This window comes from Pituophis catenifer, unplaced genomic scaffold (genome assembly GCF_029215685.1).
Source record: "Pituophis catenifer annectens isolate HBS135680 unplaced genomic scaffold, rPitCat1.0.hap2 SCAF_3, whole genome shotgun sequence".
In the NCBI taxonomy this organism is placed as follows: domain Eukaryota; kingdom Metazoa; phylum Chordata; class Lepidosauria; order Squamata; family Colubridae; genus Pituophis; species Pituophis catenifer.
The window spans coordinates 144,991,404-145,010,346 of NW_027256883.1; positions in this window are offsets into that span (position 1 = coordinate 144,991,404).

Here is an 18,943-nt window from a genome sequence, read left to right on the forward strand (position 1 = left end):
TGTGTGTGTGTGTGTGTGTGTGTGTGTGTGTAGTTCTGTTAGCCCTTTGATGAAGGCCATGTCAGGAGATAGACATCACAGTGACTACTCTAACACCATTTCCTTATTATATGATATAATAGCAGACTCTGGAAAGCTGTGAGGCTCCGAGCATCACAATTTGCTCTAGTAAAAGGTTGACATATGTCATTGTTCTGTTCCAGTGGGAAGGATATCTTTCTTTTTGTTAGAAAACCATCTTTTTTCAAGTAATAATCCATCAAAAGACACTTGCCAGTCTGAAAGGATTAGTAAAGAAACATATTTTTTTTCTTCCATTTTGACACTTTTCTTTCAGCCTGGTTATATCTTTTTTCAATATATATATATATATATATATATATATATATATATGTATGTATGTATGTATGTATGTATGTATGTATGTATATGTATATGTATATGTATATATGTATGTATATATATATATATGTATATATGTATGTATATATATATATATATATATATATGTATGTATGTATGTATATATATGTATATATATGTTTTTCTTCTAGCCAGGTTTTCCCTATGTAACCAAGGTTTTTCTGCAGCACCAGCTCAGTAGAATCACATCCACTCGATTCTGGGCTTTTTTCTTTTCTAACAGCTAGCAAGCTCTTCCTGCTAGGTGGGAGACCTAAATAGATCTATTTCTAGATGGTTGGCTTTCATCAGTAGGCCACACCCATATCTTATGTATCCTCCCTGTAAAGGTACAGTATCAATTTTCTTACTTCTTCGTAGGGTTTATGTGTGTTTTTCTTCTAGCCAGGTTTTCCCTACGTAACCAAGGTTTTTCTGCAGCACCAGCTGCATATATATATATATATATATATATATATATATATATATATATATATATATATATATATATATATATAAATAAATGCATATATACATATATATGTGTGTGTGTGTGTGTTTTCTGAGGTTTTCGCGGGTGTTTATGTATGGGGTTTGTACAAACCTCATACATAAAAGGCACCACAGACAGAATCAGCAAGATCCTCCACAAACACAACATCAAGAATAGCATTCTGCACAAACTGAAAAATATCCACCATCCTAAGAAACCCCAAAGACAAAATTGAGTTAGAAAATCAAGGAGTATATGAAATCCCTTGCACCGCCTGCCCCACCACATACATCAGACAAACCAACAGAAGAATAAGTGCACGCATTGAAGAACACAAGAACTCAGTTAGAAAAGAGGAACCAACTTCTTCCCTGGTCCAACACCTCAAAGCCACAGGACATGATATTGACTTTAAAAAGACCAGAACTATCGCCAAAACTGAACACTTTAACAACAGAATAATCAGAGAAGCCATCGAGATAGAAAAACGTCCACACAGCATGAATAAACGAGATGATACCTCCCGCCTGCCAGCCATTTGGAAACCCGCCCTTATTGACAAATGAGTCCCTAACACAAAGAATGACACCAGACCCACACTCACGAGAGCCACACAGGATGTAACCACCACACATCCACCCAGAAAGCAGACTCAAACCCACACTGATGATCAGGCACGACCACGGACCAGAAGCCAGACCACAGCTGCATCATTAGCCACTTTAAACCCCTCCAATCCATACATGAAGCAGACTGACACCCAACATGAAGAGATGGCACGGCCACGAATACGAAACCAAACAACAGCAATACAGCTCACCAGCTCAAATCCCCCTGCTACTCAGACTAACCCGAGCACAACCAAGCCCCCACCTAAACAGAACACACACCCAGCCAATCAGAGCACAGCCAACCCCCCATCCAATCAGAGCACAGCCAAACCCCCAACCAATCAGAACACACCTCCACCCAATTAGAACACAGCCAAACCCCCAACCAATCAGTTCACACCCCCACCGGCAGTTAAAAGGAAGAAACAGCTGCGATCACACACATTGCTCCTAGAAGCACGAAGCCGAGAACACCAGCCTGAAGATGACGAATGAGACTTCTTCGAAACGTTGCCAAGACACCTCCAATTTTACGCGGGAGAAAACCCGAATAACCAAAGATAGATAGATAGATAGATAGATAGATAGATAGATAGATAGATAGATACACACACACACACACACACACACACACACACACACACACTTTGATAGGGTGTTTTGCCATATTAATAAGTTATTGGCTTATTTGGATGGATGGATAATTTGGAATTGGCAACTAATTTGTGACGTTCCATTTTCTCTATAAGTCTGCTGGTTATTTTAAAGCAAAAAGTAACATCTGTGACATATCACTCAGTCTCAACATATTTTTTATATTGTAGTGACCAAAACTGGGTGCAACAGATGCTCCAGCAGATGCGAAATTTAATTGGACAATTAGCTTTTCTATCACCTCCACCGGCTGCTGCATTACAATGGTTTCAAGGATCCTTAGAAAGGCTCTTGGCTTCTATAGCTTCTAGCTCCTACCAACCTAAAAAGCCTCTTTAAAAAGCCTCTTCCCGCAAGATATCCTTTTGATTTGTTTCTGTTCTGACCACTGTGAAGAAAACTACAGAGGATGTGGTTTGTGGCAGAATATTTTCAAAATAAAAGTATCATCAAGCTATAGTCAAGGAAATAAAACATTAATTCATCAGCAAGATGAATTAGCAATTGGAGGGAAACATAGAAGGTTCTGATTGAAAATTTTTCAGCAAAATCCCTTTAAGTTGGCTGACCTTGTTTAACTTCTGCATTAAGTAAAATTTGCCAGGTTCTCATTGTAGTTTGTCTACTTCCTTCTTCCAACAATAACAATTTTCTTTTCCTTGGAATTGATAAATTCTACTTTCTACTTTCTGAATAGATAAAACATAGCTGTATCTTCATGATTAACTTATAGATTGCACTGCAGCCCAAGGCAATGAGAAGTATTTCCTCCACAAATGTGATGTGTAATGAGATAAATATGATGGTTTGCTTTGACAAGTTCTTCCTGTCCCTATCTTCCCAAAAATCTGTGAAAGAGGAGGTTGTGCAACTTTGACTGTTCTCTGTCACTTTCACATTGAATATCATTTTTCACTGGGTGGGGGGAATGGTCTGCTCCTCAACAACTCAAACTGTGTTTGCCTAATCAGTGACTATTTTCTGTGTGGACTCTTATTTCCTGTGCTCTACCACTGATACTTGTTCTTATGGGTGACTACAATGGCCATTATAAATTTCATAAATAATAATTAATCTTTGCTGCTAGCTATCCTCTTGTCCAGTCTTCTTCCACCTTTCCCAGAATCCTGTATTTCTCAAGAGAGCTGGGGCATTACACAATGTGTCTAAAATATAATAATAGATCATTTGTGCCTCAAGTGAAAACTTCAGATTGATATGTACTATAATGGATTAATTTTCTTGGCTATCCCATGGTCTTTTGGTCAATACCAATGTTTAGAAACCTCAATACTCTTCCCCCCACCTCTCTCTCTCTTTCCTTCCTTCCTTCCTTTCTTCTTCTTCAAAGTCCAACTTTTACTTCTTTGAACTTTCACACAGAAACCTATTGCTTCCATGATTTTAATCTTTGTTAAGTACAAATCTGTGGCAGCACCTGAATATCTTTGCCAAAGACATCATTACTATTCTAGCATGTGCTAGTGTGTGGTGTATTTCTTGACTTCTAGTTTCTTTACTGTTGTTAATCAGCTCTAGAGAACAGCTATTCACTGCTCCACTGTTTCATTGTTTTTAATATCAATTCTAATTGTTGTGCCTGTAGCAGTAGTTTGGTGTGTTGACTTATCTCTTCTAATCTGTTGGCCAGTGTTTTTCCCTAGATTTGTTGACATAGTTTGTTTAGGCCTTCTACTGATTCTATTTTGATAGATATTCCATCGATTCCTTTAGCCCCCTAACTTGGTAGTGGATTGAGTGGTGACCTAATATTTAAGTACAAGAGGTTTTTATAAATAGGTAACATACTTTTAAGATATCTTGGATTTTGACAACTTTCCTGAACAGATAGAACAGAATTCTATCTCTGTTCAATGACCTTTGATTGGTCAGGGAGAATCTGATAGTACTCATTCCAACTAACAAAATTTATTAAAAAGTGTAGGTAAAGTAAAAGGTAAAGGATTCCTCTGTATATTTGTATCTGATTCTAGGGAGCACTGGGAACCAGTGTTATCCGCAGACACTTCTGTGGTCATGTAGCCAGCATGACCATACACTGAGGCACACAGGACACTGTTACTTTCCCACCAAAGTGGTACCTATTTATCTACTCACTTTTGCATGCTTTCAAACTGTAAGAGCTGAGGCAAGTAATGGGAGCTTACCCTGTTATGCAGTGCTCAAGTCTCAAACCTGGGCTGTCAGCTTTCCATCTGACAATCTCAGTTTCTTTCATTGCTGAGCCATCACGCCCCGTACTAAAAAGTATATGTTTTTGTAAACTGCAGCTCATTTCATTAGATGTGTAGAGTAACTAGATTGAAGCAGGTTTTAATCAACCTATCTTTTCTTTGAAACTGATTGGGAATGGCATTTAAACTGAATATATTGACCTGCCCTGATAAGTTCTTCAACTACCAAATTGTCCTTACTGGTGGGAGCAATCACAAACCCTTGCAAGATCTCTTAGAATCCAATAGCATTTGGAATGGATAATCTGAATAGATCTATTGCACTGTCAGTTTAAGATGTTTGCGGGGGTGGAGGAGACAGAAATGCAGTAATGCGATAAATAAATGAATGTGGCTTAGTGGCAAAAATAAAATGGAGTGCAGAATTATAAGTTAACGAACAATCAGATTTAAAAAAAAAAAAACCCTAAGGATAACAATGTAAAAAAAAAGGCACTACAGATTAGCAAAATATATCTAAATTGAATCTGCTACTGCCTATCTTTCTCTAATAACAAGAAATCGACAAAAATGCATTTGAAAATAAAGGAATTTCTGAAAAATGCACATAATACATTAATATATTTATTTAAAAACATTTTCATTGGGGCAATTTAAATTTTAAAAGCCTGTATTAGAGAAAGAATTATACCAAGGATGTTTGCATGATAAAAACGATTAAGAGATCTATAATATGCAGGTGCACATTTTCCCTATGTATATTTAAAAAAAATAAAGGGGACAGAAAAAAAGAGAGAGGCAGAAAAAATTACCCTAGTAACATAGAATTGGTTCTACCCACTTTTACATCCTACCTGGAATCTCTAATTTTGTCATAGGGCTGAAATTTCCCACCACTCTAGCATATAGTTATACATATTCGCCCTTCATTTTCACAGAGTATTTACTATGGGAGACTAATGATGAAATTGAAATGACATATTGGCTAAAATACGGACTTTTAGCTGAGTGGACTCAGGTCTAGCAACAGGTTGCCCTAGCTCATATAATCACGTTCATTGTGAATAGTAGGGAGTAAAATAAACAATAGCCTAATTGTCAAGGCTGACTTGTAACACATTTCTAGTCACAACTTGACAACAGAAACTAAGGAATCAGGGAGGGGAATGCTTGGAATGTATTGGGAGCTGGGAGGGAGGTGAGGAGTTTATGTGAGCCATTTGCAGCCTGAGAAAATCCTTACACTTCAAGGCCCTGTGATGGAAAACTTCCGAAGGCACAGACTATTTTCCCAAAATAAAAAGAATGTGTTGGATTGGTGGACAATGGACGATGGGTGGGGGAAATTAACTATGCTGTTTTTCACTTAAAAACCTCAGAGCTAGCTTCATTTCTTCTGTGCCTGTATGGGATCTATTAGTAAAATAATACTTTTAGTAAAATGAGTTTCTTTTGCTGCATATGCCAACGGGACTAACCTCTTGTAAAATAGCTTCTATAGCTCTAATAGCTCTAGTAATAACAGAGAGAGAAAAATGGGAAAAGGGAAATAAAGAACCCAATTCAAAGAATCAATATATATTCTAATGAAAATTCTCTGCTGGAAAATCCTGTACGATTCTTAGCTGCAAATGTGACTTAGGGTTGCCAGGTGTCCACTATTTGAGCGGACAGTCTGCTTTTTTCACATTATGTTCACTATTTTTTTTCACAAAATAGTGGACATTTTTTTTATTCAAAAGCTTTATGATGAAATGGTACGTAATCTAAAGCTGTACAGTCTAAGAGAATAAGGATCGGAGAATCGTGTTTTGTCCTTTTTTTCATAAGTTAGAATGAGACAAAGATCAAATATCCATTGAACTTGATTCTCCGAAAAAATTAATGATGAGATTAAAATAAAAATATATTATAAAATTATGTACAGTTCACATTTTTAAAATGTATTGTAACTTGTGTCGACTGACCTAAAATGGCGTGTTAAAATGTTTGTAAGAAAATATATAATTTAATTGTAAAAAATTTTTTAATTTTTTTACTACTTAACCCCCCCCCCGCCACCGCTTGTCCGCTATTTTTTGGAAGCAGACCTGGCAACCCTATGTATAATACTTTAGAAATTAGAACATTTAGTCTGCAAATGAGGTTTATCCTAACTTCTCTTGTTAAACTGCAGCCACTGTTATCAAATATTTCTGGAGTACATGAGAATAAGGTTTCTTATCCCAAAGTTCAGCTTGCAGAAAAATTGATAAAGAAAGAGGCAGGTGGCCCGACAAAAAAGTCTGCCAACATGATCTATAAAGACCAGAGAAATTCTGAGAAAATTACCCTGCCTTAGAAAATGGAATACAAGTATAAAGGTATTGCCCAATTAGATTTTAAAATATCTATATTAATATTATGTCTGCCTACCTGTCTCAGCTACTGTTTAATACATCGCTTATAAAAAAAACATCTTGCAAATCATGAATTCTAGGTGCTCTCTTTTCTCATATGCTTAAGAATAAAAGTATCTGCTTACAAAGAGTTCTGGTACATTGCAGAGCACCATCTGTTGTGAAGCCCATGTCACGTAGCACTAATAGGACTAAATATGATGCATGAAATTGTTTGCATATTTATTTTTCATCTTTGAATAAGAGGTATTCTTCTATGACATAGTTGTGTGTCATTAACTGAGGTCCATTTTAGTATTATTTTTTGCCCATTTTGCCAATTGCTTCAGCCGAATGCAAGGCTGCATGTTCCATAATTCTCAGTTAACAAGGCAATAAAACCAGACGTTTTAATTACCCTATGAAAAGTAGTTTTCTTTATCTATGAAAAGTAATTTAAAGACAGCATGACTTTAAAAAGCACATACTTGTCAAGCAATGTATCCATGAGGTTTCATGAGTACGCAAAATAATTCAAAGAAACAGGAGAAAATTTCTGTATTTTTAAATATTTGGATAGGTTTTCTCATTCTTCTTTAACAAGGTAATCTCACAAAATTATGTCTTTTCACCACACTTATGCAGGTTGGCATTTTTCATATATGTTGTACAGTAACCTCCATGATTTCATCATCATCATCATCATCATCATCATCATCATCATCGATCACATACTGAGCTGTTGCAAGACAATAGCTCAGACTGACTACAAACAACATCACAACACAATCGCTCAGATGGTCCACTGGAACTTGTGTCACAACTACCATCTGCCTGTAGCAAAGAACTGGTGGGATCATAAGCCTGAAAAAGTGGTCGAAAATGAGCATGCAAAACTACTGTGGGACTTTCGAATACAGACTGACAAAGTTTTGGAACACAATACCCAGGATATCACAATTGTGGAGAAGAAAAAAGTGTGGATCGTCGACATTGCCATACCTGGTGACAGCAGAATTGACGAGAAACAACTTGAAAAAGTCACCAGATTTCAGGACTTGAGAATCGAACTGCAGAGACTCTGGCATAAATCAGTGCAGGTGGTCCCAGTGGTATTCGGCACACTGGGGGCTGTGCCTAAAGACCTATGCAAGCACTTAAAAACAATTGGCACTGACAAAATCACCATTGGTCAGCTGCAGAAGCCACCTTACTGGGATCTGCTCGCATAATCCGCCGATACATCACGCAGTCCTAAACGCTTGGGAAGTGATCGACTAGTGATTTGGGATATGAAAGCCAGCATGGTTATCTCGTTTGCTTTGTTATAATACCAAATTCCTAAATATTCTTGGTGGTTTACCAACAAGGTTCATTAGAAAAACTATACAAAAAAGGTAGTCCTCAATTTATGACCATTCTTTTAACAAATATATGAATATATGAAAAAAGTGATTTACAACTAGTGCTCATACTTAGGATATTTCAGCATCCCCGTGATCATGTAATCAAAAAAAATTTTTTTTTTTATAAATACTTTATTGAATTTTCCAAAATAAAAAGATAATAAACAATCTCTATCTTGATCAGAGGTACAGTGTTTATACAATTTGGTAAATCATACATTAAATACATTCCTTCCTTAGCTATACAATATTCTACACAATATGAGTCCAATTCCAATGCATAACAAGTCATATCCTACAGTCATACTTTTATTTTGTTCTTCAACCAGTTATACCAATTTCCCCAAACTTCATAATATTTAGAATTCTCCTCGTTTTTTAACTCGCTCGTCAATTTTGCCATTTCTGCGCACTCTAGAATTTTATTTATTAAGATTTCTTCTGAAGGCGTAGATTTATTTTTCCAAAGTTTCGCAAAGGCTAGTCTAGCCACAGTTGTAATCTGAATTATGAGTTGTGTATTGTTATTGTTAAGGCCATCTTCAGTCATACCCAAGAGGAAGGATTCTGGGGCTAGGACTATCTCCTGTCCCGTTATTTCAGAAAGCCAAAGTCGGATCTTTGACCAGAAATTTTTGGTCTCAGGACAGGTCCACCATAGATGATAGAAGGTGCCGACCGTTTTTCCACATTTCCAACATGTGGCTGAGAGATTTGGGAATATTTTCGCTAACCTAGCCGGGGCTAGGTACCACCTGTGTAACATTTTATAGTGGTTTTCTCTAAATGATGCCGATTTCGTTATTTTATAGTTCCTATTCCAGGCCATCTCCCAGTCATTAAATTTAAGTCTGTATCCCAAGTTTTTTTCCCAGATATTTAGCTGTTTTTTTGCTATGGTCTCTGCTCTGTCCTCATCTAGTAGGAAGTTGTAGATTTTCGATAGCATTTTCTTATCTGTTCCCCACATAATTTTATCAAAATATCCATATTTCGCTTCAATACCGAATTTATCTCTATCTTTTTGAAATCTGGAATTTATCTGCATGTAGTTCCACCAATCCACGTTAAACCCCTGGTCCCTCAAAGAATCCAAAGGTTTGAGCTTCCCTTCTTCATCAAGAATGTCCTTATATGTGCCCAATTTATAGTCTTCTCTCCTGTTTGGGGCCACTAAAGCTTCCATAATAGACAGCCAGCTGGGTACCTTGGTGTAAATCCTCTGTCTAATTTCCTCCCACGTACGAATAAGTGTCTCCCTAATTTTGTGTTTATGAAAGTAAGTTTTCCTCCTGTTCTTTGTATCCCACAGGTGAGCATGCCATCCTTCAAGGAGATCGTGTCCTTCTAGTGTCAAAATTCTTCCATCTTGTAGCTTGATCCACTCCTTAATCCAGATTATTTTTGCCGCCTTTTGATATAATTCCCAATCAGGGAGCCCAAACCCTCCCAGGTTTCTTTTCCCTTGGAGTGTTTTAAGAGAAATCCTCGATTTATTTATTTATTTATTTATTTATTTATTTATTTATTTATTTATTGCGATTTATATGCCGCCTTTCTCCCTAGGGACTCAAGGCGGCTTACAAAATGACAACTTCAATACAAATCACAATACAATACCAAATTAAAATCATATAATTTCTTACCCTCCCACAGAAAATTTCTAATATGTTTGTTCAAATCCAGAAAGAATTTTTTATCTAATGATATCGGAATGTTTTGGAATAGGAACAAAATTTTAGGTAAGATGTTCATTTTAATCGCTGCAATTTTACCAATCAGGGACAATTTGAGCTTTTTCCATCTATCAAGGTCTTGCTGTATTTTCTGCAATAGGGGGATATAGTTATCATCTTTTAATGAGGAAAATCTCGCAGTAATCCATATTCCTAAATATTTTATTTTCTTAACTACCTGGAGGCCTAATAAATCTTCCAATTCTTTCTTTTGTAGATCTGTCATGTTTTTCACTATTATTTTGGTTTTATTCTTGTTGAGTTTAAGGCCCGCCACTTCTCCATAATCCTGTATTTCCTGCATTAATTTTAATCCAGTTTCTAATGGATCTTCTATTATGAGGGCAACATTGTCAGCAAAAGCTTGGGTTTTGAATGATTCCTTCCTAATCTTCAATCCTTTAATATCTTTGTTAGCTCTAATCTTTCTAAGTAGCACCTCTAACGCCAAAATATAAAGTAGGGGAGATAGGGGACATCCCTGCCTCACTCCTTTTTGGATCTGAAATACCTGAGTTTTGCCTCCATTCGCTAATATGTTTGCCCTCTGATTTTGATAAATATTCTCTATCATCTTCCTGAAGTTAGTCCCGAATCCCATAAAATCAATTTGATTTATCATAAAGGTCCAATTCAAATTGTCGAATGCCTTTTGGGCATCGACAAACATTAAGGCCAGCTGTTTTTCAGGGTGTTGTTCATAATATTCTATGGTGTTTAGAACTATTCTCAAATTGTCTCTAATCTGCCTCCCTGGGAGAAAACCGTTTTGATCTTTATGTATCCACCGATTTAAAAATTTTTTGAGCCTCTCTGCTATTATATTCATGAACAGCTTGTAATCTGCATTCAGCAGTGAGATGGGTCTGTAATTTGATATCTGCTTCGGGTCGGCACCTTCTTTCAGTATGAGCGTCAAATACGCTTCCCTCCAAGAATCTGGGATTGTTATACCAGCAAGAGCATCATTTAGTATTTCTAATAATTTTAATTTCAGGACATCGTCGAATTTTTGATATAATTCCCCGGGGAGACCGTCTGGGCCTGGTGTTTTGTTCTTCTTTATTTTAGAGAGGGCAGTTTTTAATTCCTCTATAGTGATCTTTACATTTAACATTTCCTTTTCTTCTTCAGAAATAAGAGGTACTTTGGCTTCCAATAAATACTGTTCCACCTTGTTTAACTCAATTCCTTCATTTTTGTATAGACATTCATAAAATTTTCTTATGCTTTCTAATTTGTCTTCTTCCTTCGTCAGAAGGTTACCCTGAGGGTCTTCTAATACTAATATTTGGGTTTTTTCCTTCTCTTTTTTTAATTTATACGCCAGCCATCTCCCCGACTTGTTAGCGTTCTCAAAACAATAATGCTTGGATCTTTTAATTTTTTGTGCCATCTCCTCCTGGTCCAATAAATTCAGTCGATGTCTCATCATCGACCACTGTTGTTTAATCGCCTCATCTCCCGGGCGTTGCTGGAGTTCATCTTCAGCATATAATAGCTTTTTGGTGAGCTCTTCTCTAATCTTTCTTTTTTCCTTATTTTTGAAGGCAGTGTATGAGATGGCTACCCCTCTCACATAAGCCTTCATGGTGTCCCACACAATTTCTTTAGCTGTCTCTCGATTCCCATTTTCTATGAAGAAGCGTTTAACTTCTTCATTCAATTTAAATGTAAACTCTTTTTCATTTAGCAAGTTAGTCCTTAGACTCCATCTCTGTTGTATTTTTTTGGTATCGTGATGCCAGCTAATTTCAAGGAGCTTATGGTCTGCCCAAGCATTAGTGCACATATTAACCTTTTTAATTTCTAAACCCAGTTTTCTGGTGGCCCAGACCATATCTATTCTGGACCAAGAGTTCTGTGGCATTGAATAAAAAGTAAATTGTCTATCCTGGGGGTGTAAGGTATGCCATATATCTATTAAATTTATCTCATCCACCAAGTCAAAAAAGGTCTTTGGTAAGGGAGATCTTTTATTCCTTTTAGTTATGTCACACTTATAATCGTACTTAGGATCCACAATTCCATTAAAGTCCCCTAGCATACATATTTCATTGTGTGCCCATTTTGCCAGCTGTTCATGCAGTTTCCGGTAGAATTTCCCTTGTTTTTTATTCGGGGCGTAAACCCCTACCAATAACACCTTAGAATTGCCTCTCGTTATTTCTACTATAAGTATTCTCCCTTTTCCATCTTTATATTTACATTCTGCCTCTATTCCTTTCTTAACATAGATAGCGACCCCCCTTTTTCTTTTCTCGGCTAATGAAAAAAATACACTACCAAATTTAGTATAATTTAGATAGTTGGCTTCATCTTTTTTTATATGGACCTCTTGAGTGCAAATTATATCGGGATTTTGTTTCACCAGTTTCGACAATATTATCCTTCTTTTTTTATAATCATTTAAGCCATTCACGTTCAGCGATATGATCTTGGTATCGTTCATTCCTGTAATTGGTCTCTGGTCACTTGTTCTTATTTACCTTTTAAAGTTACTGCTCTCACTGGTCTAGATTTTTTCCCTTTTTCCTCTGTGTCTTCCTTTTTCTTCTCCTCTTCTATGTCTTCCCTTGTGATTTGTTCTTGAGATGTCTCTTCTTCCGTATTTACTATTTCGTTTTCCTCCTTACTAGTTTGTTCCTCTTCTCCTCCCCTTAATTGGTCTAAGAAATCTTGAGCATCGCTTAAACAGTCGATTTTAATTTTCCTCCCTTGCCACGAGATTAGCATTCCTCCTGGCAAAAGCCACCTAAATATTATGCTTCTCCCATTTAATTGGTTTGTCAGGAATCTGTAGTTTTTCCTCCTTTCCCTCACTCTCCTTGGAATTTGTTTCAAAATGTTTATTTCTTTCCCCCCATAGATAATTTTTTCCTCCCGGGCTATATTGTACAGAATGTCTCTAACTTTTTTTCTAGCGAAGCGAACATGGACCTCTCTAGGGAGCTTGTTTCTTCTTACGTAGTTCGTTTGAACTCTGTACACCTCGTCGATCTCTCGAATTATTTCCTGCTTGTCTTGCTGAAGGGTCTCTGCAATCAACTCAGCCATCTTGTCTCCTAAGTCCTCTTCCTTGTCTTCCAAGATGTTTTGGAATTGCAAGTAAAACGAGGCCTTATCCATTTCAAGTTGTATCAGGGCATCTTCTGTTTCTTTGTTCTGTGCCAACAGAGTTTGGTCCACTATATCCAGTTTTTTCTCGTTTTTTTTCAATCCTTTGTTCTGCTTTTTGAATTCTATTTTCATTGCTGGCAATAGCAGTTTGGATCTCATTCATTTTGGAATCAAGAGCATGAATGTCTAATTTTAATTCAGAATGACTGTTCAAAAGTTTCTCTTGCATCGCAAGCATGGTTTCTTGTATTGATAAAAGAGACGATTGTACCGTTTGCAACGTTGGGGTTACTGGGGGTTTATCTGATTTCTGGAGACCTTCTACTGATTTCTGGATGGCTGGGGAAGACATTGCTAAGGTGGGGATAGATGGCACTTTTTTATCGGTTTTTGCAAATGTTGATGTCAAACTTGCCATTTCTTTCAAAACCGATTTTTGATCTCTTATTATCTCCTCTATCTTTCTCCAAATTATCATCCAGTGGCACTTGCCACGTTTTCTCCGGGGTACTTTCTTAAATCCTTATTTAACTCCTTTATTGATACCCAATACGCTCTCAATAAATTCCAGTTAATACTTAATTCTAGATTTCTAAATTATTATAGTGCAATAATTCAACATTTCTAGCAGACAACAATCACTGATTTTATAGTTCTTATCTAATTTAAACAATAGATTGATGAATCTATAGCAGAGGACGAACAAGAAGACGCTCTAGCAGAGAGATTTATCATCGAGGAGCGTTGGAGCCCAACAGAGTGGCGAAGGTGAAGACTTACAACTCTGCAAATACTACAAAACAACATACCTACACTTATATGTACTCTCCCTCACCCTCTATTTGAGTATATGTGACCTTATTACTTGAACTTTGTTTCTTAAATCATTTTTATAACTATCATTAATTAGATTTGTTGATTGATAAGAATTTAGAATATAGATATATAAAAATTAAGTATTAAGCACTGACTCTATCAAATAACCATTAGGCATATCTGCAAATAAGAACTTAGATCTGTATTTATTGAATTAACCTATTATATTGTATCTTTACTGGTAGCACTTAGCAACTTATTTATATCAATACCTTACATTAAGACTTGAATTCAGAATCTATTAACTTATTAATTCATTGCTATTAATTTATCTAATCTAGAATAATTATCTTTACTGGTAGCATTTAGCAACTTATTTAAAATAATACTTTATACTAAGACCTGAATTTAGAATTTTTTAATTCATGTAATCAAAATTTAACTGCTTAGCAACTGACATGTATTTATGACAATTGCAGTGCCCCAGAGTCATGTTATCATCATTTGCAAATTTTCCAGGGGGCCTCCAACAAACAAATCAATGGGGGAAGCCAGATTCACTTAACAACTGCATGATTCACTTAACAACTGTTATAATTGGCTATCAGGCACATCTCACTTGTGAACCTCATTTGAGTTAAACTTCACCATCTGAAATAAATCTCAGACCAACAACTCTTGAGGCATCATGTCTGATGCTTCATCTGCCACAGGTTCTCAGTAAGCCAAAGAGCTCTCCTGGGACAACTAACACAGAAAGGCCACTAGGAGATTTTGTCATCTGGATTGTCTCACAATGTCATCAGTGAATCAGGTTTTCAATTGTTTATGTCATTAGATTGTCAGGAAAGTCCAGAAGAGGCTACTAATAGCCATCCAGATCCATGAAATACCCGGAGTAGTCAATTTAAGAGATCCCAGGAGCATTGAAGTCAGTTGAATCTGGATTAAGAAATTATACAACTCTGACAAAAAAAAATTGGTAGTAATGCCCCCACATACAGATCACATAGTAAATGCTCCAAAGCAAAATGCCAAAATATGTCTACCTACATGTGCTGGTTCTGAGATGAACTGATATAAGTCCATTGAGTTCATGCAGGCCATAAATTCTTGGGCCCAACTCTTTCTAGTATCTGTAACATGGAGATTAAAGTCCCCTAATACTTAAAGATTGAGATTCGCCATTACCAGTGGAATAACCATGTCCTAAACCCCAAGGAAGGAGGGACCCTGCTTGGCTGAAGGTGAACCAGTACATCAAACCAGGATCCCTAGCTTATCCTTATGACCTATCCTAACATAGTGGTACTCACTACCCACCACTTCAGAAACAGACATCCTGGTCATACATAAGTTCTCCCGATAGGTCAGTGTCAAATATCTGATGGCAGTGATGGAAATTTCAATGCAAAATATCCCAAAGTCACCAACTTAAAGAAGTTTGAATTATGTTACTTGTGTTCCAATTATGTGAACCTTCGCATTTCATTAATATTTAAAAATGAGATGAAACTTGTTCCATATATTATAGCGTTAAACTGGAAATATTAGAACTTCATATGTATCACCTTTGTCTTTCCCTCATGATAAAGATAAAGTAAATCCAGAGTACTACAAATCATACTTCTTATCTCAAATATCTGGAAAGGGGCTAGAAGAGATGTTCCAAAGGTGTTTTTTCAAGAGGCAATGGGCCTTTCTGATAACTTTCATTGACAAGTTGGAGCTGTGCTTTCTGCAGGATGTTTTGTGCCTGTGTCCCTTCCAGGAATGGGTTCTACTTTACTACCGGTTCGCAATGGGGCAGTGCATGCACGCTCTTCTGTGCATGTGCAGAAGCGTTCTGATGACATCAGGGTCGGTGGGCGGAGCCTCCTGCTGGTTTTATTACTGGTTCTATAGAACCAGTGCGAACCAGGGGAAACCCACCACCAGTCCCTTCACTGTTGAAGACACATGCAGGCTGTTGGGAATGAGTCTGGGCTGTCTGCATCTCAAACTGAAGTGCAAATGGTTCCTGTAATCTGCAATTTTTCTGGAAATCCGTTCATACTCCCACACCATTCAAAAGATGTTCATCCCAAAGTGCATAGCTAAATGTCTATGGAGATTCTCAATCATCCAGGTCATGGTTGTCCCAAAAATGCTTTTTCAAGGGGCAACTGGATTTTCTGGTATATAAGAGTATATACTTTCTGGTACATAAGAGATAGCAGTTTTCATTCATCAGAGCCATGCATCCTTAGAGAGAGATCCAAGCACCAGGAGTAGTAATTTTTGCAACTTTTAAAGTTTTTAACACAACTATTGCCAGGAGTGATATATTGGGCAACACCATTGACTACTCAAAATCAAACATCCAGCGGTAAAAAGCTCAATCAATGTTATTATCCTGGAACATTAAAAAAAACTTGTTCTTTTTGTTAGTTTTCCCCTTTCATTCATTTTTTCACTGATAAAATGAAGTCAAAGGAAATAAAAAAGTTCTGTACTAGCACATTGGGCAACTGTATATTAAACAGTTCCATCAAATTCAGTTTGGCCACGAGAACTTCCTACATACCAGGAAATGGCTCACAAGAGACAGAAATGTGTGGGTAATATCATTACTACTGACAGTTTTGTGCGTGCGTCCTAATTAATTGCTTAAGGACCTCAAGGAGTCTAGCAGTCTAATACATCAGTAAATTTGAGCGTAAAGAAAATAGATGAAGCTGCCAACTTTGCCATTATCTATTCCATTGGGAAAAAAAGTTAAAGAATAGATTATTGTCTTTCATGGAACACATTGCAAATCAGGCAGGACCAATCTTAGAAAATGGGGCTGCAGTTTAAAATAACAAATCAGGCCTAAAGAAATCAATTCTTCCCATCCATAATTATTAATCTAGAATTTAGATTGGAAAGCCATTATTATATCTCAAAGCTGACCTATAAGGTTTGGCCTAGCTGTTTTACTGTACTTTTAGAAATACATATTTGTCAGTAGAGATCATAACCCATAATTCTGAAAGAGATAATGACACGTTATATAAGAGAAATAATGTTTTCCCCAAATTCTTTTTCTATGTGAAAAAAATATACAGTATCTCTCTATTAAAGGAAAAGTTTGCCCATTCTAGATTCCCCCTTCCTTTTAGGGAATTTTGTCTTTAGAATTTCATTCCTTGTCTGTCCATGATCTGAAGACTTCAATTGGCCATGTTGGTTGGAGATTCTGAGAGTTATAATCTCTACACAGCACATAGGAATCAGCTTTGGAATCTATTAAAGGGCAATATTCTGTTTTTGAAAATTATTACTATCATTCCATGTACATCAATTTATCACTAGGCAATTGCAAACAATATAAATATTTCATTTTTCTGGTTTAAGAAAACATTCTTTAAAAAAAAATATTTCTTAAAATTGGTTAACTGAGACATTATAAAAATATAATATTGTAGGAACACAGTGCTAACATTTCCAGAAAGTTAACATTATAAATATATTTACACAAGACTCTGAAATTTGAATTTTGAATGCAGCTTGCAAGCAAATAAGCTTTCAGTACAGAGGGAAAGAATAAATCATACCAAACTAAAACATACAAAATAATGTTTAAATAGGCAGCGATTAAAACAAAGCTTCCTATCTTCTAGTGAATGCAGCCATTTTTTGTTTGTTTTATTAAAGAAGAGCTAATAAATCCAGGCTAAGAAATAAGGACCATTAGATGGCAGCAGAAAATACAGAAAACTATAATACCTTGCTTCCACCTAGTGGTTATCTTGATTTTGACACTCCAGATAGGGTAGTCCCAATTTACAGATAGTCCCCACTTATGAACCACACATTCAGTGAATGTATGGATTACATACATTCAGAGCCTATTTTGATCATCCTAGCTGACCTTGCCTTCCCTTTAGTAGAGCAGCAAAGAAAGATAGAAAATAACAATAGCTATAGTAATTGTACTTAGACTTATACACCATAGTACTTTACAGCACTTATTGGGCAGTTTACAATGTCAGCATATTACCCACAACAAACAATGTGAATGTGGGATCCCACATCAAACTGTAGATCACATCATGACCAGCTGTAAATTGAGGGTATATGGTCCAGAACAGTGCTGGATTGCCCCCGGTTCGGACCGGTTCTATAGAACCAGTAGTAAAACTGGCAGGAGGCTCCGCCCACTGACCCCAATGTCATCAGGAAGCTTCTGCACATGCGCAGCCCCATTGCGAACCAGTAGTAAAGGTAAGTAGAACCAACCCCTGGTCCAGTATCTGATTTTTTTTTTAATATAAACAATGCTGCGCTTCAATGGTTAGATGGCCTAGATATTGGTATTTGAACATAGATCTTTTTAACATTTATATTTTATTGTGTTTACTAATCTACATGAAATGTTAATATATATTGTTAGTCCATGTAGTATAGTCCATGTATTATTTAGTGCCATGAACTAAATAATAAACTGCTTCTGAGACAACTTTATGAGTGTCTAGTAAAATACTCTCATTGTCTGTTTTATCACCTCAGGCATCATTTCTATATCCAAAATACAATCAGTTGAATCAACTGAAGGGAGTTATAATATGTTAGTCTGAAGAGTGATGGAGCCTGATGAAGCTGGATCAAAGATTGGCATATAACGGACATTATTGAAGCAAGGGAATAAGAATGTGAATGCTTCCAGAATGCTAAATCAGAAAAGCAACACTATCTAATTCAGACCCACTTCTTGTCAGTGTCAAGATCATTCAAGTGTCAGACCTATAGCTTTCGAACTGAACTATAATTAGCCAGAACAGTAATTATTTGACTTAATTCTGAAATGCATTTAATGCATTCACTTTTTTTTGTATTATGAAGTCATGATATAAACTTAATGGATTCTGAAAAATGTCAGTAGCAATTGTAGTGGAGTTGGAGACAAGAAGCCAATTTTCCTAATTGAGTCATTTTTCCTCATTTTAACGTCTGCATGGATTCCTTCTGAGAAACCAACTAACATTCCTATCCTTTATTCTATGGTAGCATGCCCAATTATTTGAGATTTTAAATATTGTTTAAATGTCACTGATTGCCTTATTTGAGATTCGGCAGAATCCCTTCTGTCTACAGTTATTAATGGCCAA